Source organism: Oryzias latipes, chromosome 2 (assembly GCF_053564925.1).
Source record: "Oryzias latipes strain Hd-rR chromosome 2, Olatipes_Hd-rR_3.1".
In the NCBI taxonomy this organism is placed as follows: Eukaryota; Metazoa; Chordata; class Actinopteri; order Beloniformes; family Adrianichthyidae; genus Oryzias; species Oryzias latipes.
In genome coordinates this window covers 48,010,011-48,027,355 of record NC_136238.1, presented here as the reverse complement: position 1 = coordinate 48,027,355, position 17,345 = coordinate 48,010,011, and the positions used below count along the sequence as shown (strand labels likewise).

Genomic DNA, 17,345 nt, shown 5'->3' with positions numbered 1-17,345 from the left:
CAAAAGTCTGCAAAGCAGTAATCAAAGCTAAAGGTGGCTACTATGAAGAACCTACAATATGACATATTCTCAGTTGTTTCACACTTTTTTGTTATGGATAGAATTCCACATGTGTTCATTCATAGTTTTGATGCCTTCAGTGTGAATCTACAATTTTCATAGTCATGAAAATAAAGAAAACTCTTTGAATGAGAAGGTGTGTCCAAACTTTTGGTGTGTACTGTCAATACAAATGTTAAGTGTTTTTTTTTGTCTTAACCTGTAAAAATCTGTGATTTTAAATCTTTCCCTATTTTTTATTGAAAAAATATTTGAAGACACACAATCAAGAAACAGCATTAAAATCTTTGCAGATTGTCGGTGAAAAATGTTTGCATTCCAAAGATCTTTAATTTTTTAAACTTTTATTTTATTATGTTACATCTCAGTTATATACTTCATAAATGTGTTAATCTAATTTTAATTAAATTAAGTTAATTTCTCTATTGTTTTTTCACTCTTATAATAAATTCAAAACTATTGCTTGTTTTTGTTACTAAGTATACAGTTTAATGTTTATTAACAGTCATAATTATTCTCTTTAGAAACAGATTTTTAGGATCTTTTTGCTTGAAATTTTCTTGTTTTAATTTTTTTTCTTTGTTTACTTAATAAATTTATTTATTCATGTCTGTAGTTTAGAAATACAATAAACGAATGTGATCAGGTTTAGTTAGTCTCTGATGGGTTTTGTAGTCAAATGAGTCAATGAGTTCTATCACTAGAGGAGACATCACGTGATTCCTCATGGGAGGAGAGCACCGCCATCTGGTGAGGTCAAGTTACTGCTGCAGTGCATGCATGTGAACACATTTTTTGCGTAATACCAGTTCATTGTGTGGGTTTCAACTGCCAAAATCAGAAAAATGAGTCCATGATGGAGGAAGGTATATCATTTCACAGGTACGTATTTTATTTTATTTTTTCTTTTAAGGCTGCAGGGGCTTCATTAATAGAACACATGTTGACATGCATGATGCTGCAGGGCTGTTATCAACATGCTGCATGATGTACATTTATTTTGCTGTCAATATAAATGCACATTTTATTTTGCTAAACCTGTATACAGCATACTAGGCTATTTATACAGATTTATACATTTCTGACTCAGTGACTGAACTTTTCTTGCAGGTTTTCAATGGACTCAGACTTCAGGAAAAAGTGGATCTTGGCTATCAAAAGAGTTAACCCAGATGGATCACTGTGGAACCAACTAGCAATACAGTCTGGCTGTTGAAAACATTTGTGGAAACAGATTTTGATAAGAGGCCAGATTGTTTGTTTAGGGTAAATATATTGTTCACTTTTGGACTTCTTTTGATTATTATTATTATTATTATTATTATTATTATTATTATTATTATTATTATTATTATTATTATTATTATTATTATTATTATTATTATTGTTATTATTATTGATATTGATAATGATAATAATAATATAATTATTTTTATTATTTTATTATTTATTGACTTATTTATTTATTATTTATTGTTTGTATTGACTTACTATTGATTTATTAATATTATTATTATTGACTTATTGTTGGGTTTTTCTAAATAATTAAAATTGCATGTCAAAAAGGTCTAAAACTTCTAAATATTTAGAATTTAATTTTAAAAATTCTTTCTTATAATATTTTTGTTTTTAAGAAGTCCTGCAACAATGCATTTTCATTCAAGTTTGAGCTTTTAAGGCTGACTGTTTCACTTCTTTAACAGCAACAAATGATGTATCTATATGTACATTATATACATAAAATATAATATATTTATGTATATGTATAAATATATTTAAATCTAAAAATATATATACAGTTTATAAAAGCTACTTAGACACCACTAAAATCAATGGAAATCAATGTCGTCGACCTCACCAAGATGGCGTCGCGCTCCGCCACCGTCGGCCAGGCTTCTAAAGCGGGCGTGTCTCCTCTAGTGATATAAATCATTGATCTTAACATTGGCATGAGACACAGTGTGATGACGTCACAACAGCTCTCAAAAAGCTTCCTCGATAGATTTTTTTTTCTATTTTGATTTTCTTTTCTTTATTATCTCCTGAATTAAAACTGTTTACAAATATTGGAAGCCCTTTTTAAAACTATATTGAAGTTCAGTTAAGCAGTTTCTACGTTTATTTTTCAATAAAGTTTCTCCACGTGACCCGGAAGTAAACAGCACGAGGCGCTAGCAGCGTTAGCTTGTTAGCAGGCTAGCAGCGTTAGCTTGTGTTGAGAGGTCGGTGGTGTTTAGTTGGGACGTTTGTGAGGTTTTTGGACAGAAAGGACGATACGTGGTTCGTGTGGGAACTCTCAGCATTTTCCAAAGTGTCGTAAATGAGTGAAGAAGTGTTGAACGGAAAGACAACGTGGATTGCTGTGATTGTGAGACTAGCAGATGATCGATCGGAGCTGCAGTGAAGAGGACGGCGGTGTTTGTGGGAGTTGGAGCTGAAGATCGGAGCAGGAACCATGTCTTCAGAACCTCAGGAAGGTTCTGTCAGAGAACAACTTTCTGCTGCTGAAGGAACCATCGTCCAGAACGAGGAGGAGCTCTGTCGTCAGCGCAGACTGCTGGATAGCAGCTGGAACCCACAGCTTCAACTCAACATAGTTGGTATGTGACTAAACATTATAAATGTAACGAATTTGGATTCCGATTCGCGAGCGCACTAAAGGAACATTCCACTGCATTTGTCCACCTTGGACCAGCTCCTGTTCAAAAACCGCTGAACCTGGACCGATTGCTGGATTAAATTCTGATTTGAGCAGCTGGGAAACGAAAAGACACACAAGAGTCTGCATGAAACCTTTTCCAAAAGGGGAGAGGTGGAGAATCACGACCTGTTAGGCTCTGTGGCTGTCCTCTCTCTCTGTCCTCAAGGCTAAAAGGCTGTTTTATTATCCAGTTAGGGAAGATGTAAACATACTAGATACATCATTAGGATGGTGTGTTTCTGTCTAGTCTGCATTGCAGGTGGTTATTCCAGAAAGCAGGTTATGCTAGCTCCCACGGTAAGTTTGAGGCTAAGGAAGTTGATAACCTCAGCTTTCGGTTCCAGAAATGGAGGTATGTTTCAGGTTAGGTCAAGTTGCTATGGCAACTCATGCTCTGAACATAACCTGGTGGTCCGGAACAGGTTTAGTTGATGGTTAGTTTGTTTTCAGAGAGGTGAAGCAGCATGGCGTGTCCATTTGAAGATGATTTAGTGGATGAAGAAGCTCAGATAATACTTTTTCCACCATGAGAGGGTGATAAGACCACATATGGATGTTGGAAAGATAAACTTTATACTTTGATCTAACTTCATTATTTGCTTCAGTTAAGATAAATCATTTTTTTTAGGTCACCTTAAAAATTACACATAGTTTTCAGACAATTATTTTCCTTTCATTCAAATTAATTCAATTAAGTAGGTGTAACTTTTGATGCTGCTGTTTTAGTTAGTTTGATTAAATTTATCTCAATTACTTGTTACCAATAGAAGTAATTCATTTAAGTTGGCAAAATTGGATAAGTCATATATATATATATATATATATGCGTCACAAGAAAAATAGAAATAAGATCAAAAACTTGTGCGTTTACTTTGTCTGTTCTTACTACAAGCAGAAACTCTTTCTTTTGATGATGCAGCCATATTACTTTTTTGATTGACGTATAATCTTCATACGCCGTCATTAAAAGCTCAGACTCCGCCTCACTGAAGTGTCGCGCTTTCTTTTTTTCCACGCGTTTCCATGGTGACTCCAGAAATCGGCGATCCATTGAGAATGTCTTTATGTACTTGACGTGCACGTGCATTAATCCAGGGTTACCAAGTCGAGGGCATTTACGCCAACTCATATCCGGTCTTCTGGAACCGACATACCCAGAGTAAGCAAGTTCAGGTGGATTTCAGCCAGAGTTCAGGCTTAAAGTCAGGCTAGTTTAAACATGCTTCCTGGAATACCCCCCACGTGTTGTGGCTCCATAAACACTCCAGTACAGACCACAAGTTAGAAACACGTGACAGAAAAATAAACTTCCTGGTTGAATGAATGTCAAAATGGAAATGAAAAAAAACAGCTGCTACCCTTTTTTAAGAAGACACAAATGTCTATTTTTTAGATCTAAATATAAAAAATACGGAGGGTGGGGAGGCAAATTTACTGGTAGCACATGTGCACCTGGATGTAAAATTCAGTCGCACACTCTCAAATTTTGGTCGCAGTCTGGAGCCCTGGCCTTTATTTTGTTGGGACACGACTGGAAACACAAATCCACGTGATTGTTTGAACGGTTTCTAAGGACTGAGCGACATTTCTGCTTTAAGCTCACACACTGCCCCAAACAAAGCCGCTTTGTGTGCTGAGGGTCTGAGCTCTGCCCGGATACACACTTTTAGACCCGGTTCTCCTGAGTTCGGTAGCTCGTTCACCTAGAGCTGTGAGACGGATCACAGTCCTAAGTCTCCCACACATAGCGTACCAGTAACAAAGCGTCTTCCCTATCCCTCAAACACAAAGCTGTAAGTCCGTGCTCCACCGGTCCACTTGACTAGTTAAGTGCAGGAGCAGACTACTTCTTTTCTATTTTGCTTATTTGTTTTGTTAAAGTCACTTCCATCAGTTTATACTGGATCCTCGCGGATGAGTCATTAGGTGGGTAATAAAATGAAGTAAAAAGGTAAAATAACAAATAATAACTATATAACAATTATAATAACAAAAATTAGCCCCCACCCCAACCCCGGACGATTTCATCGTCTATCCGGATGGTTTACTGCAAACATTGTCAACTGCCAACTTAAGGGTCATCGCCCAACCCTATGGCTAATGCACTTAGCATTGGCTAAAATGCTATCGGTAAAGCGGGCCAAAGTTCTGCAGAACCTCTAAGCAATAGATTCTAGTTGAGTGATCTGATGGATCAGTGGGATGTGTGCAACATTCTGAAAAAAGGCCGACATTGTGGTGATCAGCGTTACCAGTTTACTTCTGCGTGTGAGAAAGCGTGGCAGCACCACGGTGAAGGGCAGACTGTGATGTGAAAAAAAAGCATCTTTGTCACATTAAAGCAGCTTTCCTTCATTTTGTCGTGCTGCCTCATTATCACACTTTACTGTTTCTGGAAAGAATCACTGCCCCCCCCCCCCCCCCCCCCCTTTATTTTTGAAGCACCATTCAGGCTCCTGAACCGTTTCAAAGTACTGGAGAAGGCAGGAAGGCAGAAGCTACATTGGGCAATGTTGTAATAAACAGCATTTTATTTCCCCAATAGAAACTAATTGGTTAAGGCATTGTTTTTCAACCTTTTTTGAGCCAGGCCACACTTTATCCTAGACAAAAATCTCGCGGCACACCAGCATCCAAAAATGAAAAAAGGAGAAACTCTGTAGTCTGTATTGATGTGCAGTAGAGGGCTGCATTGGGATTGGGTCCCGCCGGGTCCCGCGGGACCCAACGCAAATCTCGCGGGATTGGGCGGTTTGAATTGTACTGCGGGCGGGAGCGGGCGGCAAAAAAAACTCTGCGGGATCAGTTTTGCCATGAATATCTCATGAATATATAATAGTGGACTACGTTAGGCTGTGCGGCTGTTGGAGTCTTATGTACTGAAGCTCCGTGAAGGCACCAGGTAGAGACGCCCAATGGCCACTGTCATCTAACCTGTTGTTGGGGGTGTGCAGCGCCCCGCCCCGCCTCTTAGAAGTGTGTTCTTTAAAGCCTGATACCGTGGTCGCGTATGGGCGGAGCTATCAGCTAAAGTTCTGGTCTGATCGCTGCATGGAGCGATGTGTGCATCAATGCATGGTGAACACGGAGAATGTGGAGAGATCAGGTTTATTATTTTGGAGAGTTCTACTTGATAATCATGTTTCCATGTTTGAGTTCATAGAATCATCCCAGAGAGTCTCTGCTTCAACTCCCGCAGTGAAAGCTGCGTCTCAATCTGACGCCGTGTTTCCATCTCTCTGACAGAGTTTGAAGCCAAAGCCCCTCCTCCGCCTCTTTACCTGCTTTTCCTCTCTACCTGTTCACCTGTTCACATCTTCTGCAGCTTAGAGTTATTTTCCCCGCGCTCCCAGTGTGTTCTACACAGAGAGCGCAAAATACGGTCATAGCAGGTTAACACGTTAGTCGGAACGCTCTAGCGCAACAGAAGGATGAAAGAGCTGTCAATCTATCTGGCAACACTGCGCGGGATAAGGAAGAAGCAGAGGTTTCCTGACAGGGACATGATGTCAGTTGATGAAGCAGAAAAGAACCTCAAACGAGGTTCATCGTGTTCAGATCTGCGTGCCAATGCCCCACTGAGGCGCAAAACAGCAAAAACGGGAAAAGGCTGAAGCTAAAAAAAAAAAAAAAGTATTTTTCCGTCAGGAAAAAATTAATTCATAGATTTTCAGCTCTGTTGAACCATTACAATGTTTTTCTTCCTGCAAATGACTTTGACCTGCATCTATCCCAGCTGGTTCATCGCGCTTCAGGCCGTCTGTCGTGGACAAACAATGTCGCGGACACACGCACACTTTTTTTACCGAACAGGATTTGTGAAAATATATTTAATAATTAAGTTGCACATTACACAAAAGAGGAATGCATGAAAAGATGAGACTGGAGGAGGAACATGAATCTCTTTAATAATATCAATAAAAATACGTGTTTTTTTCTGCGGGACGGGAGACGATACAAAATCAATGCATCTCTATTACTGTGCAGGACTAAATTCTATGAGTTTTGCGGGTGCGGGCGGGAGTGGACATACATATTGCGGGTGCGGGCGGGAGTGTAACGCATACGTTGCGGGAGCGGGCGGGATTGGTCAGAAATTTGGCGGGTGCGGGCGGGAGCGGGATGAAGAAAATAGTCCCGCGCAGGGCTCTAATGTGCAGTCCCTCTGCAGTCTCACATGCTTTTTGTGATAATTGTGGCAGAAAAAGCTGGAATTTGCAGCTGTTTTTTCTAAAAGATGTAATAAAAGTTACGTTAGTTTTCTGTAATAATTTTTTACTAAATTATTTAAAATTTTACGCTGGTAGTTGATTTTCCCTTCAGTTTATTAACATGCAATTTTATGTAACCTCACAATATATATATATATATATATATATATATATATATATATATATATATATATATATATATATATATATATATATATATATATATATATATATATATTCAGGGCTCCAGACTACGACCAATTGGTCGCATTTTACGACCAAAATTTGAGAGTGTGCGACTGAATTTTACATCCAGTCACACATGTGCAACCAGTAAATTTGCCTCCCCCAGCCTCCGTATTTTTTATACATTAAACGTGGAAGGGGCACGTCAATGATCAATGAAATAATCAATGAGACGCTATCGCACACGCACGCAAACACACACACAAACTCGCACACATACTCATGAGACGAGAGCACACACTCGCGTAAGTGGCTAAAATGCGTGTAGGGGGAGGGGCCTAGAGATAATAGAGAGCGTGTAAACATCTGTGGGAAGGAAACGGAGACAAATATCATCAAAACCTGTGCGTGCATCTGAGCTATGAGCAAGCGAACCATTGATTCATTCTTCCGACCTGCGGCTGGTGTACCAGAGTCTACGGCAGGGGTCTCAAACTCACGGCCCGCGGGCTATTTGTGGCCCCCACCTTGAAATGAAAGTTTAATTTTAATGCGTCCTGCAAGTTTGTATGAATGACACCTTTACATTGTCGTGTGCGGAGCTGACAAACCAACCAATCCCAGTGGAGTAAATGACTATTGGGGGCGTGACAATGACCGGGCTTGAAAGCAGGAGACTTGACAGCCCCCTCCCTCCCCGGACCACATGAAGGAGTTCCTTACTTTCCTTTAGAAAGTATCTATTCGCTCGTAATTTTGTAAATGCATGCAGGCAGTGCTGAACTTTTCTCTGGGTCACACAGACCCGGAGGTTACGGGGGTCACGGTTAAGCGCGTGGCGTCGCATCCCCCCAACCAAACGGTTTATGCACGGCTGTTACGGCAGCACACCGCCCCCGCGGGAGTCGGGTCAGCTGAGGAGAATAACTGTCCCACACCTACATGCGTGACAGCTAACGGGGCTTGAACTTTAAACACGTGCGAGCAACAACACGGTTTAGTCTGAGACGCACTTAAAACACTTGGTGAGAATGCAAGGATAGACGTGTTTGAGATGAACCAGCATCTATTATTAAAGTATTTATTAGTAATACAGTGGAAATTAGTAGATTTGGTTAGAATGTTGATTAACGGTATGCGCCCCTAAAGTTTCTGGTTGTGCCCCTAAAATTTTCAGTTAGGGGCCACAGTGCTCCTAGTGAAAAAAGTTAGTCTGGAGCCCTGATATATATATATATATATATATATATATATATATATATATATATATATATATATATATATATATATATATATATATATATATATATATATATATATATATATATATATTCTTTCTAAATAATTATTCAATTTTTCAATGTTGGTGCAAAGGCAACTGTAATTTTTCAACAATTATATGATCTCAATATCTTTGATAAATTTACACAAAAAACTAATATTTTTATGTTTTCTGTAGCTACACAAAAAGTGAACATGTTGAAGTTTTATTAGTTTTCTCTTGTCTTAATCAAAGATGAAGTATGTGAAAATTTTAACAAAAATGTTATATGTCTTTTTAAATGATGAAATTGTTTTAATTTAGTTCAATTGTTTCTGTTGGCCACTTCACCTTAATTCTGTTTCTCAAATGTTTTTATTACTTCTATTTAAGCTTATCTTTTCAAAAGTGACTGACGTCTGAAAGCAAATTCATCCTTTAATCCAGACGTTGTTAGAAAAGTATTTCAGTTAGAAAGATGACTTGGACCAAACTATGGGATGTTTGGCTGTTAATAAACACAGACCTTAAAGGAGAACTAAACTCATTTCTAGGGGTGTGCCAAAATATCAATATGGTGATATATTGCAGTATTTAGTCCTGTGATTGATTCTCGATACGTCTTCATCAAGTATCGACCTTTTATTTACGTTTAAAGACCCCCTAAAACATCATATCAAGCATTATTTGGCAAGACAATTCTTCTGAGGGTAGATAGGGAGCACTCGAGAGATTGGGTGTTGTGGGCGGACGAAGAAGAATACACATTCAAACAAAGATGGTCAAGGGGGAAAACAAGGAGAATAGCTAGAGCAGCAACTTAGAAGACGCGCCGCCAGCATTAAAGCTGCATCACCCGGAGTTGGGTGACAAAGACGTGGCTGTTGCTGGCCTGAAGTCGACGCAGCCCGGCGCAGATTTTTCCAAACGGAGCTACCATTGTCTTCTGCGAGAGCAGGGACACAAACGGAAAACGGGCTCCGCCCCCCTGCAGCGAGGTGGAGAACGAGGGATTTCGGTTTTTATTGAATGCATTAGAGCCACAAAAAAAAAAAGTATTAAAAAAAAAAAGTAAAAAAGTATTTTATGAGTTTTCTTATTCCTAACTACCGTAAATTCCGGGTTATAAAGCGCACCCGATTATAGGCTGCACCCACCTATTTTCATGTGCTTAATTATTTTTGTACATACACAAGCCGCATCAGAATACAAGTCGCTGCCTCGACAAAGCACGTCCTGACTCCCAGAGAGAGCGTGGCTCATTACCACACTGAGGGCGGGTACAGCCTTGACTCAAGCTCATGTATCCAAGTACACCCACATCTGAAACAGCATGGACCTCTATTTTGTTCACAAGTTCCTCAGTTATGGTTTTTTTATTTTATTTTATTTTATTTTTTTATTTTTTTTACTTATTGACAATCTAGGTATCATACATAAAATTACAAACAGTAACCATATAATCAACATTACATCCCTCAGTTATGATGAGGAAATTTACATCCGCGATTCCCCATTTCCCATGAGTCTTAGGGGCTAAAAGCGGGGCCAACGCCCGGCTCGCCACACTGTTGTACGTGTTTAAGAATGAGCAAGTAGCAGCAGTGCATGGAGGGGTGAAAAGGAACAGGTCTCCTTCCACTTGTGTCGCGGCAGCATTATGGAACTAACAGGGCTGGTTAAAGAAACACAGCAGTAAAATAAAGCAGCGGCGACTGAAAAGCCCGCGCCTCGGCGTGATAGGCGCCCCTCAGCGCGGCGCGTTCGTCAGAAGTTTCCTTTCACAACAAACACTTGTTGCTCCGCGGACGCCTCTGCGCTCCGCGCTCGTCTAGCGGGCTCCTTGTCTCCCCTTCCTATCCGAAAAGCTCACACGGCGGCTGTGAGCTATTCAATGCAAAATTCTGCTCAGCCCTTAGAAAAAGGGCTGAGGGAAAAGCGCAGGAAAAAAGTAGCGGCTTATAATCCGGAAATTACGGTACTCAGTGTTTTATCAGGACCCGTTTGGATGAACACAGAACTGATATCTTGGAGATGGAAAATGTTTTCAGATTTGGGTAATTTCCCACGGCACACCTGACTATGTACTGCGACACACCAGTTGAAAAAAACTAGGTTAAAGGCCTGTTCACACCGGGACGAATTTCGCACGCGATTTTCGCCGACGTTTAACGGCTCGTGACTAAACAAAGGGCACCAATGTGAGTGTGCACACGGACGCGAAAAAACGCCACGCGTCAAAGCGTCACTTTTTAAAAAACGCCTCGGGTTCGTTTTTTGGGTTTGACGCATCGCATCGAAAACTATACGACCAATGAGAATGGCGTTTTTGCACACGTGTCTGGAGCTTCTGAAGTTACAGTAAAACACAACTTGGGGGCGCTCAAACATCAAACTGCCTTTCTGAGCACACATACCAGCGAAGAAGATAGACGCCAAGTAGCGTTTACACTGCTGCAAAGAAATAATGACGGACATTCTAAAATATCCTCGAACCAAGCACCAGTTGGAGCTTCGGTGGGGCTCTCTCTCCTTTATTTTTTACACTCCATCATCAACAGAACAGAATTAGGCAGAAAAAGAACAGAAACACCCACTCGAGCTCAGGTGTAAGATCACATTTGCAGAAATAGTGTGCATGACTGAAATGCTTTGTGTGTGTATTTGTATGCATAAGTATGTGGTTATTAAAAATATAATCAATCTAACTAAAGTCTAGCCTAAATTAATAAAGTGGTTCATTCAAATATACTCCTTGTTTGTCAGAAGATTCATAACCACATGTTGTAACAGAAAAATATGTCCAACACAAGAGGTCTTCAGCTCTCATCTGTTTGGTCAGCTGCTGGACAGGAAGTTGGGGGGGGGGGAAATCGTTTTAAAATGAGAAAATCTAGTCTATATTGGAAAATACCATTTGGATTGAGACACGGTGAGTGAAAGAAGACGTCTTTGTCAAGAAAGATAAACCTTCTCTTAATAAGAGGTGGTCTCAGGTTTAAATCAGTCCCAGACAAACAAACCGAACCAGTTTCACTTCCAGGTCTTTAGAAGTCCTTTGTTCTCAGCTAGAGTTGGAGAGACAGGGGCTACACTCCCCAACCTGGCCATCTCTTTCAGCTGTTAATGTCATTTAGTTTAGGTCAAGTTTTTCCAGTTTCAAGTTTGACTCCTCCCCCAAGAGCACTTATAAACCTGCTTTTTCACCAGCTAATCCACAATTGACAATTTGGATCAAAGGTGAAATGTATTCAATTTTAAAAATGAAAATGTCCAGATGGCATTTTTTTAAACCTACTACTGTGATGGAAACAAACTGTATGAATGAGAGTCTTCACAGACAATTGGTGTAATTGATAAGCAGTTAATAGTGTTTATTAACAACACACAACATCCTCAAAACATAAAAAGTGTCTCTGTTTGTTTTTCTGCAGTCCTCCCCCAGGATTGGGGGACTGAAGATCTCTGCAACCGACAAAGGAACTTCAGAGTTGAACCGGAGAAACCGGACCCTCCGCATTATAAAGAGGAACCGGAGGTACCAGAACCATCACAGATTAAAGAGGAACCAGGGGAACTCTGCATCAATCAGGATGAAGATCACCTTGATCTGAAGCAGGAGACTGATACCTTGATGGAGATTCCTACGTATGAGGAAGATGAGAACAGTGAAGCAGATCTAAACAATCAGCAGAGCTTTAATGTAACTGATAGTCAGGATGAAGAAGGAAACCAACATGAAGAATCAACATCAACTACAGATGAAGAGACAGACTCACAGAACAGAGATCAGATAAAGGGAAGAGATAGAAGTCATGTCCAAAGTGTGGACAGCTCTCACAGTGAGTGTGACTCTGATGGTAGTAGAAAGGATGATTTGGTTAAGAAACACAAAGAATCTTCAAAACAGAAAAGACTTTTCTCCTTCAAGTCTGGCGAAAACTCAAGAATCGCTAACAAACCATTTAAAGTAGGAACTCGATCAGGAGAAAAGCCTTTTTCTTGTAAAGAATGTAATAAAGGTTTTAGTGATTCATCTCATCTCCGAAGACACATGAGAACTCATAGAGGAGAGAAGCGATTTTCATGTAAAGAATGTGACGTTAGTTTTAGTCAAAGATGTAATCTGAAAACACACATGAGAACTCACACAGGAGAGAAGCCTTTTTCTTGTAACGAATGTAAAAAAAGTTTTAGTCGTGTATCTCATCTCAAGAGCCACATGAGAACTCATACAGGAGAGAAGCCTTTTACTTGTAAAGAATGTCGAAAAGGTTTTAGTGAATCATCTAGTCTCAAAAATCACATGAGAACTCACACAGGAGAATGGCCTTTTTCTTGTAAAGAATGTGCTAAACCTTTTAGTCAATTATCTGAGCTCCAAAAACACATGAGAACTCATACAGGAGAAAAGCCCTTTTCTTGTAAAGAATGTGACAAAAGTTTTAATCGTACATCTCATCTTAAAACACACATGAGAACTCACACAGGAGAGAAGCCTTTTTCTTGCAAAGAATGTGATAAAAGTTTTAGTCAATTACCTCATCTCCAAAAACACATGAGAACTCACACAGGAGAAAAGCCTTATTCTTGTAAAGAATGTAAAAAAAGTTTTAGTAATGTATCTAATCTTAAAACACACACGAGAATTCATACAGGAGAAAAGCCTTTTTCTTGTATAGAATGCAAAAAATGTTTTAGTGATTCATCTAGTCTCAAAAAACACATGAGAACTCACGTAAGAGAAAAACATTTAAAAACTTTTTAACAAAGGATTTATTAATAAACTTTAAACTCAGGAAAACTTAGAGCAGAGAACTTGTGCAGTAAAAAACACAAGGTTTACATGAGAAGAGGGAAAGATTTGAAAAAAGTACACATTTTCTTCAATAAAGAAAGAAACTAGCATTTTATTAAAAATGATGATTTTTAGATTGAAATATTTTAAGCCTTGGTTTTATGTTGCCATATACGTATGGGATATACCGCTTATGTACCTTCTTTAAAAGCCAAAAGTACTTAATATTCAGTCCCATTCACTCCCTCACACCCATTCACACACTGATGGCAGCTGTACTGTCTCACACTGGCACCAACCTATAACCACCAGGATCAATTTGGGGTTCAGTTTTGTCCAATGACACATGGACGGGCAAAATGGTAATTGTACCTGTGATAGTCTGATCAGAGATGGACCCCTTTACCTCTGCAGCACAACCGATCACTTTGGTTTCTGTATTTCAGAAAATTTGAAGATTTTCACTTATTTTTATATTTTGGTTAATTTTTTGTTTTTAATATTTAAAACTCTTGGGATCAAACCCTTATGTGCTCATATACTCCAAAGCAGCCCGAGCTTTCATTACATGAACACAGAACCACAGACTGTTGGCCTACATAACACATTGATGCAGTCATTCAATAAGAAGGAGACACAAGTTAGTGTTGAACATAACAATGAACCGTTTTCTAAAGACTGTGTGCTGCTTCATGCATGTCCCATGCAGGAGCTTTTGAACACTCGTATCATACCACGACTCTGGAGACCGTTGAACGTTGTCATCAGGTTTAATGATACTTAAAGGGTAAAACAGAAAGCAAATGATCAGTACAATTAACATGTATATATGCATAGCATTGCATCACAACTTTACAAACTCCAAAAATAATAGACTGATAAACATGTTTCTTATATCGAAATTCAAAAGTCTCAATATTAAATTTTCTCCACATACCGGCAATGCATCCTCTTGAGACGTATGCAGCAAATTCTTTCCACTGACAAACACAGTGCGTGCATGCTAGCGAATCCTTTCTGTTTCTACATGTGCACTTTTCAATAAAGATTATTCAAATAAATGTGTTGAACAACAGTACCGGGCGCGACCGCTAGAGGTCTCCAAAAACACGTTCAAAATAATCAGCCCATTAACAGAAGATATAAACACATTCATAAAACACTATAACTGTCACTCAGAACAGAACAGACTGACATGAGCTGAAAACATCATTTTTTCATGAGACTAATCTGATACTCTAAATTTTTTACAACAGTTTTTGTATTTTATGTTCTTTAAGCAACAATTATCAAACCAATAAAATAAAAGAACCAGTATGTTTAAATCTGTGTAAAGATACTTGACAATAAGAGCTTTGCTGCTTTCATTGACAAAAAAGGTAAAAAAAAATTCTACACAAGGAATTCTTTCAGATGTATCCGTTAATAGAAATGTGTTGTTTTGTATTATTAGAGTTAAATCTTGAAAGGATTCAATGTGGTTGTAGTTTAAGCTGAGATGATGAGTATGTTGTTCATGTGTTACCATGACAACACTAGAAAGATTTTGTAGATGTCTTTAATTCTGACACTTTTTATGTGATCAGTGAACATTTAATTATTATTTTACTTAAAAAGTAGTAACCGCATTTTATATTTTGTTAAACCAAGTTAAGTGAGGAAAAGATTTTCCTAAAAAATGTCAGAAGGAAGTTTTCAGGCAGATAAAGAACCAGACTGGTGTTTGTGTGTTTCATGTGATTCGTGTTTTCTAGTAGACATTAGAACTGTTCCTCTGTACTTTTTGGTTCTCAGTGTTCTGTTCCAATCTTATCTGTGAAGAATAAAGTGGACATGAACATCAGTCAGAAGTGTGGAGTCTTTCCCACAGTTTGGGTTTCTGCTGTTTGTTGTTTCTCTGCTGGTTCCAAAGCCGGACTCTGTTCCAAAGAGCAGAGCATGTGATGTTACCAGAACCGGGTTGCGAGGTCAGCAGAGATGCCCAGACTTCCCTTGCGCTTCCTCCAGAGTCGTAGTCTCGTAGTATCTTGCGTGTCCTGGGCCTGTCCCAGGGCCTCCGTTCAGTTGGACATGCCTGGAACACCTCCCCAAGGAGGTGTCCAGGAGGCATTCAGACTAGATGCCTGAGCCACGTGATGTGGAGGAGAAGCGATTCCACTCCAAGCCTTCCGCGGGTGACAGAGCTTCTCACCCTTTCTCTAAGGGAGCGTCTATCCACCCTGTGGAGGAAGTTCATTTCAGCCACTTGTATTTCGGACCTTGTTTTTTCAGTCATGACCCATAGCTCATGACCATAGGTGAGTGTTGGAACAAAGACCGACAGGTAAATGGAGAGCTTTGCTTTTTGGCTCAGCTCTCAACGGGCCGTTAAAGCGACTGCAAAACTTCGGACGCTGCTCTGATCCGCCTGTCAATCTCATGCTCCGGCCTTTCCTCACTCCTGAACAAGACCCCAAGATATTTAAACTCCACCCACAGAGAAATGGCAAACTACCTTTCTCCGGTCAAGAACACTGGCCTCAGATTAAGCGGTGCTGACCCTCATCCTAGCTGCTTCACACTCTGTAGCAAACCAACCCAATGCACGCTGGAGGTCCAGGCTCGATGACGCCAACAGGACAACATCATCTGCAAAGAGCAGAAAGGAAACCCTATGGTCCCCAAACCAACCCCCTCCTGCCCCTGGTGAGCATAAAATGACTTGAATCTTGCTTATATTTTGACATTAGATGGAGATTGAAGCATTACCAGGTTCAATGGTATGAATAGAAAAACTAAAATATGACCAGTGTGTTTGTGACTGAAAGATAGAATGAAGTAGACATAAATCTGATGGAGAAATCAATAGAATCTGCAGTTTTGATCAGTTTCTATTGAAAAAGGCTGCATAAATATGACAGACAGCTTTCAGGTTCAGATTCTGAAAAACCGCAGAAACATGATCTGATGGAGGCTCTCATTTCTCCTCATTATTCTTCCAAACAGCCCAATCAAGTTGGCCCAAAGGCACATTGGCAGAGCAACATGTTGTCTATGAAGAACCTACTCAGCTGTGCTACAAATAACAACAAACATCCAAACCACAACGCTAAACAATCAAGAACAACACAACTGTCAACATCCAGAATCCAGCAAATATCCCAAACAGAACATTGTTACCCACAATGCACCTGCACAGTTCCTGCAGCAGACAGGGTCTTTCCCAGAACTTTATTAGTCTCATCTTTTTAAAACTGGAAAGATTTTTCTTCAACATTTGAAACAGAAAACAGGAACTTAAAATATTTGACAATCCACTGAAGTCCATCAGATTGTAAAAACGTAGAGGTGGTCATTTGATGATGATGATGATGATGATGATGATGTGATGAAGATGAGACGCTGATGTCACTGATGTTCTGGCTGTTGATGGGCTGGATGTGGGTCCTGGTGGTGCTGAAGAATGAAAGATCCTTCTACAAAAATTGCCCACTTGCAAAAAAATGCAGACGCTTTTTCCCCTGCTCCTGCCGCTTCCTGCTTTATTTGCTTTTTAATCAATTAATTAATCATTTTTAATTATTTTACCACATCCACAAATCCTGGAATATCAGACTGGTCATCCTTTTTTGTGACTTCCACCTATACAAATCAATATTTTTGACAAGCCAGCGACATGTCCGGAAGAGGAAGAAAAACAAACTCCCACTGTGAACGCTGTTGGATCTACCAACAAGAAATAAAAGAGCTACAAACACGGATATTTACTTTGGAAACTGAAAATGGACTTCACAAGACCCTTCCAGTAACATCGGGTGGTAAGAAGCCTGCTCTTACTACAAATGAGAAGAATAACAGTGACATAGACCTGAGTGATGTTGTGTCCTTTCCGAAACTTCGTGCGGAGGAACTCTGTGTTGAGCCAAAGCGTAAAGATGACAGAACATCCGAAATAAAGCTCACAAACAGATTTTTACCCCTAACACAATGTGATGTTAAAGAACAAAGTGAAACTGGACCACAGAATAGGAGTTATAATGTTGGAAACAAAGCACAGGCAGAAAGAAAATCTGTGCCAAACGTCAAGGTCAGAGATACGCTTCTGCTTGGAGATGGCGCTATCAGTGGAGTCAGCCACAGAAGAATGCA

The 17,345-nt window shown here is 39.6% G+C and overlaps 2 protein-coding genes and 1 long non-coding RNA gene across 3 annotated transcripts in view; 2 read left to right on the top strand and 1 right to left on the bottom strand.

Annotated features, from left to right (window-relative positions):
* The window catches only part of LOC144988956 (NACHT, LRR and PYD domains-containing protein 12-like), a 254,086-nt gene that overhangs the window by 165,989 nt on the left and 70,752 nt on the right, over nt 1-17,345 (bottom strand). The gene's annotated exons all lie outside the window — the stretch shown is intronic.
* LOC144989327 (uncharacterized) overlaps nt 1-17,345 on the top strand; it is a 63,098-nt gene that overhangs the window by 33,625 nt on the left and 12,128 nt on the right. The gene's annotated exons all lie outside the window — the stretch shown is intronic.
* On the top strand, nt 1,934-17,191 carry LOC144989464 (uncharacterized). Its single transcript, XR_013653670.1, has 3 exons — nt 1,934-2,660; nt 11,854-15,902; nt 16,203-17,191. It is a non-coding gene; the product is annotated as an uncharacterized LOC144989464 (long non-coding RNA).